Genomic DNA, 11,341 nt, shown 5'->3' with positions numbered 1-11,341 from the left:
TGTAACTTCCCAGCTGTGGGATTTCATTTCAGGTCCCATGTGATGGAAGGGTGTGTGCCAGAGTAGCAAACTCTTAACAGCAGAGACCCAGCTCTGCCTGAGCAATGTGTTGTGTCTGGAACAGACAGCTCTTGCCTGGCTCCTCACCATCATGCAGGAGGAAGGGGGAACCAGAGGAGTCTGGAAGGTGCAGGTTTGAGTGCTCAGCACTCCCCTGCATCCTCAGGCAGCTGAAATACCCTTGTTATGGCTACAGGGGAGACAGCCTCCACTGGGCTGGCCACAGGTGTTTGTAATTGAAAGTCTGCTGCATTTGCATGGGATTTCTCAAGCTTACTTTGGAAATTGTTCTTTCAAGGTCTTGGAGAATCGTGGAAAGGCTTGGGTTGGAAGGGACTTTAAAGATCATCTAGTTCCAACCTCCCTGCCATGGATAGGAGCACCTTACACTAGGTCAGGTTGCTCAAAGCCCCATCCAGCCTGGCCTTGAACACTACCAGGGATGGGGCATCCACAGCGTCTCTGAGCAAACTGTTCCGGTGTCTCATAACCCACACAGTAAAGAAATTCTTCCTAAAATCTAATCTAAGTCTCTCCTCTTGAAGTTTTAAACCCTCATTCCCTCTTGCCCACTGTCTGTCCCTCTCTTTTATAAGATCCTTTTAAGTACTGGAAGGCTGCACTGAAGTCTCCCCAGAGCCTTCTCTTCTCCAGGCTGAACAACCCCTGCTCCCACAGCTTTCCTCATATGACAGGTGCTCCAGCCCTTGGATAATCTTCATGGCAATCCTCTGAATCCACTTTAACAGATTCGTGTCTTTCTTGTGCTGACTCCAGACTGGGACATGCAGTCTAGAGTCCCAAAGCATAGCCATGCAGTGAGGTGTTTATTTACAACACCTTTAACCAAGATACATTTTTGACTCATCTAAGCCTGTGACAAAACTGTTCCTTTGTGGAAATGCTGGGAAGCAGAAGAAAGCTACTATTGGGAGAAGGAAAGCAAAGCACTATACACTTTTGTACTGCAGTACTGTTTTCAGGAAGTGTTTTGAACACTTTAGTGCCATGAATAGAAGAACTATAGCTAATAGGTTGCCTTGCACCTCTGTTATGAAGAGGGAAATAATAAGCAGATCTCATACGCCAGGAGGCTGAACACATCAGATGTCAGCCTGACATAATGACGTCTGCTCATGACTGCACGAGAACCACCCTGTAACTGGCAACCATCTGAAGCAGCAGTGCCTTCTGCAAGGAGAGCAACATTTCAGGGGAATGAGTTCCTCATCTTTCAAGGAATTATGCTACTTAATAGACACATTTGTTCCCCACTGTAATGTTATTGTACAGTTTTCTGTACTGACTATTTTCCGTCTTTAAATTAGGCTTTTATTTTTGTGTTAGCAGGCTGCTTTTAATGTCTCTTCTGTGGCTGGGGTAAGAAGTGTACACCTTGCCTTTGTAATGCAGCCAATTCACTTCTCAGGTTTCAGAACAAATACTCTTGCTGTGGAGCTGAGACTCATCTAAATTATTAATAAAATGTTTTTAATGGAAAGTAAATTGTCATAATATAATAATATATATATGTATAATATAAGTATTGGGAATAATACATATACATTTCCAAGTTTTATGGTAGAAAATATCTTCCTCCTATTAAAGATGTGGTCCCAGCAAAAATCTCTGTATTTTTCTAGGCAAGCAGTTTAAAACAGCAGTCCAATGGAAAATCATTTGTTAAATAGAATTCAGAGCAGGTCGCTGTAGCTGCTGGGAGGGTTATGCTGACAAGGATCAAGATCAGTAGTTTATCTACAGTTTGTATTCTAATATGTCTAAATTCCTGAAAAATTTTAATGTGATTCAGTTGTGTAAGTCAATTAAATGTGACGTTCCACAGCGAGAGAGCACAGTCTGTGTATCTTCAGTAGGCTTAAAATGAGCCCTAAAGCCTTTGTAAGGCTTGGTATGTGGGAAGTCTCTAGAATGGCTAGAGGCATGAATTGAATGTACTGTAAATAAACTATGGTGTGAAAACTTTCATTAGTGCCCAGGGAGGAGAGAAAATGCTGATGAATGTTGAAACCATAACATTTGAATGCAATGGGTAGCTCCTGCCTGACACACATAGGGCTGGAGCAGAGAAAAATTGATTAATTCAGCCAGCACAGTGAGGGAGAAGCCTGACTGACACCACCATTAATTAGGAAAAATTTTGACAGGTAAGTCCAGTTATGCTCTATGTTTTTTTTCATCATTGTTCTACATTTCCGAGGAGCTGCTGCCCTGGTGCCTGCTCTGCAGAGGTGAGGCTGTGGTATCAGCGGACACAATGATTTTCTCAGGTCTGTCCTGTGAGCCTGCAGAAAAACAGAACTGATCCTCTCCTGATTTCCAGTCTCTATTGCTTGGACAAAGGGTAGCAGGCTCAGTAATAATAAGGGAAAAACTAACCATAGCCTGGATCCTGTGGGTCTGGAAGGTCCGAGGCTTTGGTTGCCGTTTTATCCCTTGTTCTCTGATGTCTCTCACTTCATTCTGTTGACTGTTGTTTGTTGCTGTACAATCCTAGGCTAAGATTGTGTACCCCAAGACATGAAATGGAAACACACCTCTTTCTCTTTAGTGCTCTTGCCTTATTTTTTACATCCCCCCCCCCCCAAGTATTCACAGCTGTCCAATCCCTTGCACTGTGCATGCCACAAATGTCAAAACCTGCCTGGGCAGCCCATGGAGTCTCCATCACTGGTGTAATGAGGAAATGTTGCTATGTGTGGAATACAACTATTACTACAGCATCTGTATAGCAACTGAGAGCCTTAAAGGCATTATCCAAGATTTGTACTGGTGTAAATATGATCAAAATCTGACTGTCACCAGCCTCTGAAAGAGCTGCTGAAAAACAGACTATGCTGGTTGCCATCTGTCAGCAATATTACAGTCATGAGCCTTCTTACCAGTTATCCACCTGCTGCAGAGAGCGAGTGTGCTCTGCAATGAAGTGGGTGCTTATGGAAAGCCTTTCTCGGATGGGGGATACTTCCTTGCCACCTCCTTAACAGCTGTACTAGTCCAGTCCGATGGGCTCTCTGAGCAGTCCTGCCTCCTTGAAGCCTTCCCTGTTTTTGTTTTTGTTTTTGTTTTTTTTTCCAGTAAGAGCTGTTTGTTTCAACAGTTATGTGAAGCATTATCCACTCAGAAGGAGAATACAAAAATAACCAAAGCAATTCCAAAGTATCAATGTCTAGCTAGTATGGATGGCACTAACTGAAGAATGTGCAGATGTGCCAAGGTAGTTTGTGGTCAGGGTGGCGCCTTTTTTGAATAGATCTTTTTGTGTGGATTAATAAATAGCTTTGGCTTGCAAGCAAGTATAAACTGCAGAGCGTTAAGAAATGTGATCATGCAGTGTTGGTTCCTGTAGAAAAATGAGGTGGAACTCAGCTGTTCTGTAATAATTCCTGAATACTGTATGCTGAGACTTTTGCTGTTTCAGTTTAAGAAGCTGTGAAAGGAGAAAGGCCTAGCAAGGGAAAAGGGAGAGCCCAGAGTAATGGATTTTCTGCAAATACTGGTAGTTCAAATAGTCCCCTTCATTTCTCTTTATCCAGTGTGTGAGGTGTGCATGGGTGTGTGGTGAACTATTGTAGCCCAGGGACTGACCTGTGAATAGGAAATGTTAGGTTTCACATCCAAAGGGAAAAAAGGCTAAGGATAAGAAAATAGGATATTTGGTAATGCAATAGGCATGGTCTATGCAATTACAATCAAGAGACTATTATGTCAATTACTGTATAATCAAGTAATAAGAGACAATCCATCCTTCATAAACTTAAAGGATAAAAAGTTAGAAGAATTATCCTAACTTTTTACAAGGATAAAATACAAATGTTAGACAAATTACCTGTTTGGTAGGGCTTGGAAATAGTCTGTCTATTTTCATGAGTTGAAAGTTAGGTTGTTTGAGTGGGAACAACACTTTCTCTCTAAGCAAAGCAGAAATTTAAAGCTCAAAACAAAACAGTCTTAGAAGTCGTAGACAAGTGGAGTTATGAGGAGCTCAAGCAGGAAATCAAGTTTAATTGGTGTCATCTAGAGTGCCAAAAAGTGCATTTCATCTTCACCATCAATGGAGAATGAAAGAAAAGTAAAAGGCAGTTCAAACCTATTTTAAATAAAATACTTGTTTGGGGTCTTTGCAAAAGTGTGACTTCAGTGTATTTGTTGTGTTCCCACACCTTGACTTTCTGGGCTCTGAAATCTCAGTAATGAGCTGTTTACTGACATTCTTTTCAATTAGACCTTGAGCAGCAAATGTTCTTCTGTTAAACTGATTTAGTTTCAGGATTGTTTTTCCCTACTGACATAAGTCAGGTCGTTGTAGGCAGGACTGACAGCTCTAGCAAAAAAGCCCATATCACTGCAGCTTGCAAAACATTTTTTTTTTCTCTTTAAAAAGAGGTGGGGAAAAAAGCCAAAATAAGAATGAAAGAAAATAGTCTGTGTTGCTAAAAGCCTTTTCCTGGGACTTTTTGATAATGTACCCTAAAGATCAGGGGAACACAGTAAATGTTGTAACTGGAATGTTTTGCTACATTTTGTGCTTACAGAGCCATCATTCTTGCTCTGCCTCCATTCCCTTATCTATCCTGCAGCTTGTCAGGAAAATCCAAGCTGGTCCAAAACAGCAAGAGGCAAGTTCTCAGCTCAGTTACATATTTTCCTTGGGTAACTTCATTGTTTTTGTTCTCTGTGCAAAATATGGAAAAAACCAGTTTTATTGTACATGAGCACTACTGTCTTAGAAATGATTTGGCATTTTAATAGTTTGGATGTACAGATTAATTTTTGAATTTTCTTTCTTCCACTGTCAGGTCTTGCCTCCCTCACCTTCAGGCTATTGTGGACTCTGAAAGCACAGGTAAGTGGGGATGAATCAGAAAATGATGATTCAGTTCCTGTGCTAAGACTGAGCTTGAGAACTTGAGCTTTCATTCTTTATCCATTTCTCAAGTTATAACGTAAGCACAAGGCCAAGAGCCTTAAAATCTGCTGAAACTAAAATAGCTAACTCCTTACTATCTCTCTGGGATTAGGCATGTCATCTTAGTGTAACTCTCAGGGCTTTGGGGATAAGAGCATTTCCCTCATTTGTGGAGGATAAAGACTGTGAAGTGCTGAAGGTCCATTGAAATAAATTGTCAAATTAAAGCCAAGTGAACCATAAACCCAGATTTACCTCCCTGCCAAAAATAATCCCATCAGAGCCAACACTCATAGTTTATAATTTAGAAGTGCTGTTAATGTTGTCCCCACCTCCTCAGGTCGGTGGCACAGTACCTTTCTTGAGGTGAAAGGTTCCATGCTGCCTGGACTGTCAGTGTAGCTCTTCCTCTTTATGCCACCCTATACAACTGGTGTCCAGACTAAGAGGATTTCTATTGTAACAAAAGAGCTAAATGAGGGCTTGAGTGGGAGCCCAGTGAAATTTATAACCCTTATATGCTGAGGATACCTTTTATTCCTTGCAGTCTGTTTCACAACTTCACATGTGAAGACCTGGAATGGGAAAGGACGCTGGGTGACACTGACATTACAAATTTAATTTATCTGGGACTTACTGCTGTTTCTCTTCTTCTGAATCATAGAGCTGTCATTGCTCAGCTAGGTGTAGTGACATTGCTAGCTGTGGCTCTGCAGCTCATATGTATGTCTGCTCTGACTCATAAATCACAAAGTAAAAATCTAGATGGATGGATAAATTTAAACATTAATTCATTAGAGCTGACTTCAAAAATTAGAATTTCTCTGAATAATCACAGTTAGAGTATTTATGTGTATTTATTGGTGATAGGTGTGTTGTTGAGATGGCATTTAACTCCTATCAGGGATGTTTTCCAATGGTTGCACCTTGTATCAGTGCATCTTACTTTGACCCTTGCAGATGAAAATGTTCTCCCTGTTCTGGGATGTAGTAACTGTCTGTAGGGATTTCCCTTGCCTCAGCAAGGAGGAGTGGAAGGGACCTTGCCACTTCCTACAGATGTGGGATGTGGGGCCAACAACATCCTTGAGGAGCTCCCATCTGGCAGAAAGCAGAGCACACTTCTCTGCAGCATGGGTGGGGAAGAGAAAGCTAAGGGAGCTCAGAACAGCAGCCTTCCAAAACCTGTGAAGAGGTTATCAGGAGGACAGAGTCAGGCTTTTCAAAGTGGTGCCTTAGACACCAAGCTAGTGTCTAAGGAGATCTTGTGGGGTGAGAAAGCTTTCTGGAGACCGCTGATGGATAGTCACTAAGTGAGCCTTCTGTGTTCCTCTGTTGCAACTGGACTCTCCTGGATCTCTCTGGGGCTCTCACCTCTACAGCTAGCTGCAATTTAACTCACACTTTTCAAGGCTTTAGGAAAATTTGACCTAGTGTTATATGGCAGTAAAGATAGCTTTAAGATCCTGTTTCCCTGGTGATTCTGAAATTCTTATCTGCTCTCTTCTACTAATCAGAGGTTTGTGGGGATTTGGCTTTGTGAGTACTTGAAGATGTTTTATAGGAGAAGTTACTTTAGAAAGAAAGACTTTATAAGTTAAAACCTTAAGAAATTTCTTTGCACTTTGAAACCTAAATCGAAGACCTGTTTGATAAAATTTCTTTACTCTGGGGAAATGTAATTTTAACTCTTTTGAGGCAATTAAGAGGTTAGCGATTATCTTGGTTTTGTCTGGAGTAAAAGTTAGTTTTTTTCCTGGTAGTGGGTACAGTGCTGTGTTTTGGATTTAATATGAGAATAATGCTGATAACACACTGATGTTTTGGTTGTGGCTAGGTAATGATCGCTCTAAATCCAGGACTTTTCAGTTCCCGTGCTCTGTCTGTGAGGAGCTGCATGAGAAGCTGGGAGAAGCATGACCAGGACAGGTGACCAGAACTGGCTAAAGGGTTTTTTTATGCCATAGGAGTCATCCTCAGTACATAAACTGGGGGGGAGTTGCCTGAGAGGGGATTATCATTACTGTTGGATGGACTGAGCATCAGTTAGCAGGTGGTGAGCAGCTGTGTTGTGCATCGCTTGTCTTTCTTGGGTCTTATTTCTCTCTTTTTGTTTTCTTCCTTTTCATTACAATTATTATTATTATTTTTTTAATACTGTTATTATATTTTATTTTATTTCAATTCTTAAACCGTTCTTATCTCAACCCACAGGTTTTACCGTTTTTTTCCCCCCACCATTCCTCTTCCCATCCCACTGTGGGGATGGTTAGCAAGCAGCTGCATGGTGCTTAGTTGCTGGCTCTGGTTAAACCATGACATGGGCCTTTGTAGTTAAAACTCAACATCAGAGTGGCTTGGCATGGAAATGGTCAGTAGATGTTCACTAGAAACAGAATATATATACACTTAAGTACTATTGTAAAGGGTTAGAGTATATTTGCCTACTTAGGCAAATTATCATAGAGAATCTACAGATAATGGCACATACTCCCTGATCCCATCCTATAGAAATTTGTTCATGCAGAGCACATAAGTACATAGTCCTGAGGTCAAGTTTCTCCTCAAGGATGTATTAATTAATTTAGAAAGCATGTATGGAGGAATTTAGATAGACCAAGAAGTGATAATTGTATCTTTACAGATACAGCGCTTGGATCCAAGTGTTATAAAAGATCTTGCACTGAAAGTGGAGAATTGCAATTGAAGTTTTTTCAAGTCAGAGGGGGAAAAAAGAGGTGTATCTTTCTGGAGAATAGAAGTGTAAAAGTAGAGAGTGAAAAGAGCAAGACTGAACATCAGTGGAAGTGCATCCACTGCACTAGCAGCAAAACCTTTCATGGCATGAATATTCAGACTATTCTTATGAATATTCAAACTATTCTTTTTAGCTGCAGCTAAACAAAAACTCTCAATTCCTAAAATATCTTTGCTGATACAAAAAAAAAAAAAATACCAAAGAGAAAATAATGTGAGAAGAGCTGGACTGAAGGACAAGCTGTTACAAAATGACTTAATTGCTAGGGTGGTTTTATAACAATGAAGTTTTTAAAATGGACATGGAGAAAATATTGGGAAAACAATGAAAAACTTCTGATAATGTAGACTATGTAGACAACATGCCATGATTTAATTCATGTAGATCAGCATGGCTGGCTGATGGTCATTAGGAGCTGCTGCTTACGCCAAGGACTGTTGTTACAACAAAGGTGCTGTCAAAAGTTCTAAAAAGTGACATAGATCTCTAAGGCTGGAAATGGAACTGCTCTGTGGGAGTTACAGCTTTAGAAAACCTCGTGCTAAGGAGCCTTAGATCTACTGATTTTTGGAGAAAGATTACAGCCTCACAAACTTGCAACTGAAACTCTGTGCAGGCCTTCACAGAACCATAGGATGGTTGGGGTTGGAAGGGACCTCAGAGATCATCTGGTTTCAACCCACTTGCTATGGGCAGGGACACCTTCCACTAGACCAGGTTGCTCAGGGCCCCATCCAGCCTGACCTTGAACACTTCCAGGGATAGGGCATCCACAGCTTCTCTGGGTAACCTGTTCCAGTGCCTCACCACCCTCACAGTAAACAATTTCTTCCCAATATCTAATCTAAACCTACTATCAGTTTGAAGCCATTCCCCTTGTCCTATCACTACACGCCCTTTAAATAGTCCCTCTCCAGCTCTCTTGTAGCCCCTTTAGGTACTGGAAGGTGCTATAAGGTCTCCTTGGAGCCTTCTCTTCTCCAGATTGAACAAACCCAGCTCTCTGTACCTGTCTTCACAGGAGAGGTGCTCGAGTCCTCTGAGCATCTTTGTGGCCTTTTCTGGACTCGCTCCAACAGGTCCATATCCTTCTTATGCTGGGAGCCCCAGACCTGCATGCAACACTTCAGGTGGGGTTCCCATGACTTGAGAATTTCAGTGCTGGGAGCCTCACACATGCAGTTGGTCCAATCTGCATAGTCCCCTCCTTTCCTTGTACTGCATTTTTGTACAGGGTTTTAAAAAACTCAGTGTTGATAATAAAAAATTTTATGGTGTTCAGCAGAAGAAAGGTGAGGAGGGTATTTCTTGGAGAGGAGTTGAAAACAGTGTCCTGAAGGGAGTGTCTTCCAAGAAAAAATTGAGAAGACTACATCTGCGCAATTAAAACAATATTCAAGGAGATATATAATAATAGTCTGTAAGGATTACAAGGTTTTAAATACAAGTGGGGGATAAAAGGTTTATATAGATGTCCAAAGGATGACAATTAGTACTTTAAAATTAAACAAGGGGAAATTAATATAAGTAGGTGTATAATCACGTTCTATGATAGATTATGGAGTGAAAATTCTTTTTAATTAAAAGTGCTGGAAGGGGAAAGAATTAGTTTGATTAATTTCCTAGTTTGGGTGAAGAAGTTAGAAACTGTTGAATTGAAAATTACCTATATTATGGCTTGTCATGATTTAAACTTAGAAATTTTAGCTATTTCTAGACTTCTAAAAAGTTTAAAAGAAAGTAACATGCGTTATTCATAACTATTGAGATCTTGCACCTTTTTTTAAGCTCAATTTGGAGTGAGAAAATATCTAAAAATATGCATTTCATAATACTTTTGCACTGTTATTCCTGGTGAATTGTATTTCATATCCTTGGTAGCATTTTTTATTCTTGTTTGTTTTAATACATGATTTGAGATGCCTCCCTCTGATCTCTTTCAGCCCTCTTTGTTTTTCCCCCGATCAGTGTTCTGTATCATATACATTCTGCTTTCGGTTTTCATTCATTAAAATGACATTTTCCATCTTCTGCTTCACTGCATTGCTGGAGACTTGCCACTTCTTTTTCTCACCCTTTCTCTTCTTATTTGTGGCAAATGAAATAATTAATCAAAGCAAAATTCCTGCCATAGTTACCTACAAACTCTGCATGCAGAATTTGATGTCACTTAGAAAAATGAGGTGTTTTTGGCAACATGGAGACGCCTTGGCATTCTTATAATGCTTAAGAGAAAATTGGATATTCATGCCCTTGGGAAAAGGTATTTTATGGCAAATTCTCAGCCACTGGAGTGGAGGAGTCTGTGGCATGTTGGCTGAAGATCTGTTGTTTTGCATTTCTGGAGTCACTTGTCATTAAATGAACGTAAGAATAGAGTCAAAGACTCAAATCTCTCTCTGTGGTTGTCTCAGTAAATCTAAATTGAATGTGACAAAATTAACCCCAAAACTCGAGGAAGAAATCCTTTATTATAATCTTTCAAAGTTATTTTTGTTTAGAAAAATTAAACCAAACCATAGGTAGATATGTCATCATCATCATGACTAGGCTTCGCAAACGAAGAAGATTAGGGAAGGATTCTACCCACATTTGCTACAAGTGTGCTGGTAGCTAAAAAGGCCAATGCGAGACAGAGGTAGATCTGTAAATCTGAGAAAATTCAGGTGAATTATAAAAACTTTTTTCTCATGTTCATAGAAAATTAACAAGCTTACTGTCAGTTTTTCTAATTAAGGAGAAATTAAAATCAGTACATTAAAGCTGAAGAATTTTTATAGCCATTTTGATTCAGTTGTAATTAATTTCAGGGTTAGATATTGTTCTGTAACAGAATTCATTACAGAAAAATGTTACAAAGTTACAGGCTTCTTTAAAAAAAAACCCCATTACTAATTGGCTGAAAAGGCTGTTTTTAGTCTACATATTAGTGCACATAAACTGAGAAGAAGAGTCAAGTGAAGCACAGAAGCAGACTCTGAAACTGCAGTAGTATGAAAGGATATAATAGAACAGGATATTAAATAATCAGATATATAACATCTAGAAGAAATGTAATTTTCTGTAATTACCAAAATAGCACTTTAGGTCAGCTAATGAACTGTATTATAAAAGGATTAGTCTGACACTGTGTTCCAGTTCATAAATGACACAATTTACTGTTCCATAGCTTATATATTTTTTTAGGTGAGATAACAGTTAATTTTCACCTCTTGCATACAAATCCTTGTATTCATTGACCAGAGAAATGAATGTCTTGCCTTAGGGATTGTCTAAATTTTATATACCTGAATGAGTCAACAGTGAAGTTTTTTCACACCTATTTTCTGTCTTAGTGTTTTGAATGGGAAATAACAGTTCTTCTGGATCTCCAAGCCTATTTACTGCAGGTCACATCCTGCCATAAGAAGCAGTTGGCCTTTGGAAACTTTATTCTACGTGGTTTTTATCGACTTCATGGAATTATTTTTGGCATGCCCTACCACTCACACTCACCGTGAGCAAGTATGGGGACGTAAAAGCACAAGATGTGTAACAGCTTTTGTACTGAAATGAGCATCACTTTAGAGTTATGTTGTGCCTTACCTGTGTGA

Source organism: Pipra filicauda, unplaced genomic scaffold (assembly GCF_003945595.2).
Source record: "Pipra filicauda isolate LSUMZ 115617 unplaced genomic scaffold, ASM394559v2 scaffold212_size3012638_pilon, whole genome shotgun sequence".
Classification (NCBI taxonomy): domain Eukaryota; kingdom Metazoa; phylum Chordata; class Aves; order Passeriformes; family Pipridae; genus Pipra; species Pipra filicauda.
The sequence above is the reverse complement of the archived record's forward strand: the minus strand, read 5'-3'. Positions refer to the sequence as shown.